At 42.6% G+C, this 2,500-nt stretch overlaps 1 protein-coding gene and 1 non-coding gene across 16 annotated transcripts in view; both read left to right on the forward strand.

The window, feature by feature from the left end:
* Positions 1 to 50, forward strand: part of trnal-caa (transfer RNA leucine (anticodon CAA)) — a 111-nt gene extending 61 nt beyond the window's left edge. Inside the window, exon 2 of the tRNA in view lies at positions 5 to 50. This is a non-coding gene — a tRNA (tRNA-Leu). The remainder of the gene's footprint in view (positions 1 to 4) is intronic.
* The window catches only part of nrcama (neuronal cell adhesion molecule a), a 1,100,153-nt gene that overhangs the window by 434,289 nt on the left and 663,364 nt on the right, over positions 1 to 2,500 (forward strand). The window lies entirely within an intron of this gene.

Below are 2,500 nucleotides of genomic sequence, written 5' to 3' on the forward strand. Positions count from 1 at the left end.
GGACTTCTGGTCTCCACATGGAGGCGTGGGTTCAAATCCCACTCCTGACAAACATTTAATTGTTAGTTCTACAATGCTGTTTTTATCCCCTTTTAGGCCTTTCTTCCGCGTTCGACCCATGTCGGCTGAGTCCTTCGGCGGCCTGGGTTCAGATCCCTCCAGCCTCCCTTTGCTTTTTGTCATCCCCCTTTCCTGCCTGTCCACTATCACTAATAAGGGTAAAAGCCCCCCCCATAAAATTATCTTAAACTACAGACGTCTAACAAGCAGTATATTCCTTTGAGAGTCCATTACACCTGATCTCTGTCTCCTTTTCACGTCGTTGACTCTCCATCATCTCTCACCACTTTAACACACACTCTCAAAGTTCAAACCAGGACAAAATGTGGACCCTACAGCTTTACTTTCACTACGTTGTAACTGCCATTAACACCACCTTTCTCCGACCACTCGGAGGCTGCCATTTGCAGTTAGTGGAGACGGCGAGAACCGTCCCCCGGTCTGGCAGAATCGATCCTCGCTGTCCCCCCAGATGTGAGACTACCTGATGAACACCAAAACAGGAGGTTAGAACAATTAAACTTTCCAGTAAGTGTGTATAATGGAGACAGATGTGCATGCATGCACGAGCCTACACACACACACACACACACACACACACACACACACAATAGAGCTGCCTCCTCTATTTTGTGTGTTTTTTTCTAGTTTTGTTGCTGTTTTTTGTCTTTCTGTGACAAAAAGTAGCATGATAAAGAATGTGATTTTTCACTTGACACTGAGAAAAGTACCACAATAAAGTAACACTAAAGCACTTAATTCCCTGCTCCAACAGCCTCAAAAACACACACATAGTCACACGCAGCTCTTACTCAGTGCCGCGCCAATCTCTGCTGCCATCACGGCCAACTTTTTTTCACTTAACTGGAAGTTATCTAACGCTCTACTGTCCGACACACTGGCTCCTACTGTAACATTCAGGGGACTTATGAAACAAAAGGTTGGGCCCCTGAATGGCCCAGTGTCAAGGATTACTTCTCAGACTAATCCTCCAGCAACAAAGCCTCCATTGTGTGTCCCCCCCCCGGGCCCTCCAACCAGCAGCGGGGGGGGGCGACTGCACGCCTAACTGGGCTTGACAGCGCGACCACTCTCCCAGAGGAGCATGAGATGAGGTTGAAAATGTACAGATTAAATAAGAAATAAATAAAAAATCGATTGGATTCTAACTAGATTATCATGGATGTAAATTGAAGGGTGAGAGTAAACTGTTTAAAAGTGGGTTTAAGTGGCCGGGTTGGTTCAGTGGGCAGAGCAGCGCCACGTGTGCATTTGCGGATTTATGCCTCAATGCAGAGGTCGAGGGTTCAAATCCGACCTTGGACCACATCCTGCGTGTCTCCCCCCCTCTTTCTCACCTAGCTGTCCTGTCAAATAAAGTCAGAAAAGCCCGAAAATAATATAATAAAATAACTAGCTCAGTCTGTAGGGAGTTGAGTTGGGAACTGGAGGGTTGCTGGTTCAAGTCCCAGCATGCACCAAGGTATGCAGTGGGCAGTGTGGAACGGTAGCTGGAAAGATGCCAGTTCACCCACTGTGAACTGGGTGCTGCTAGGTGCTCTTGAGCAAGGCACTGACCCCCCCCCCCCCCCCCCCCCCCCCCCCCCCCAACAAGCGCACACACACACACTCTGACATGTCCTTTAGTGTGGTGGTGTGTTTTCAGGCCTGTGTGTGTAGTGATTACTAACAAAAACAATTGTGTGTCAATTGTAATTTCCCCACTAGAGATCAATAAACAAGATAAATTAATTAAATTAAACTATAAAAAAATAAGTTTTAATCTGAAATGTGGATGAGGCTGCAGCACGGACACCACCCGTCAGTCTGGCTTGATAAATATTTTTAATATTTTTGTTTTTCTGGCTGATTGTTGTAAAAACCTTTCATTCCCCTGGTGCGTTTTTAAAGGTATTTTGCTTTAATTCAGTCACCTTCAGTGTAAACCCACGAGGCCGAGTTCAATCTGCCTGACCGTCAAGGAAGAGAAGACATAGGGGAAGTCTTCCTGGAGCTTTTCAAAATAAAAGCACTTTTGAAAAATAATGCCCCGAAGTCTAAATAGAGTGCATCTTATTAGGAATCTGTGATTGTTCGCGGCCAAATAATCTCTGTTAATTAAAGTCAATTTGACAAAATTACTTTATCACTCTATGGAAACAGGAAATGATGTAAAGTAATATAATTAATAAAATAATATATATAGTCTTTTTTTCTACAGAATGCAGAAGTTAGATCATCATAAATGCTTCATTAAAAGTAAAAAATGAATTATTTATATAGCATGCAATTTTATATATATATATATATATATATATATATATATATATATATATGTATTCGTATGTGTCACATGTTGTTTGTGAGAATTTGAAAAATAAAGTTCATGAAAATCAGAAATGCCAATTTATGAACATTAGCGTTGTTTATGTTTGTTTGT

This window comes from Etheostoma spectabile, chromosome 23, assembly GCF_008692095.1.
Source record: "Etheostoma spectabile isolate EspeVRDwgs_2016 chromosome 23, UIUC_Espe_1.0, whole genome shotgun sequence".
Taxonomy (NCBI): Eukaryota; Metazoa; Chordata; class Actinopteri; order Perciformes; family Percidae; genus Etheostoma; species Etheostoma spectabile.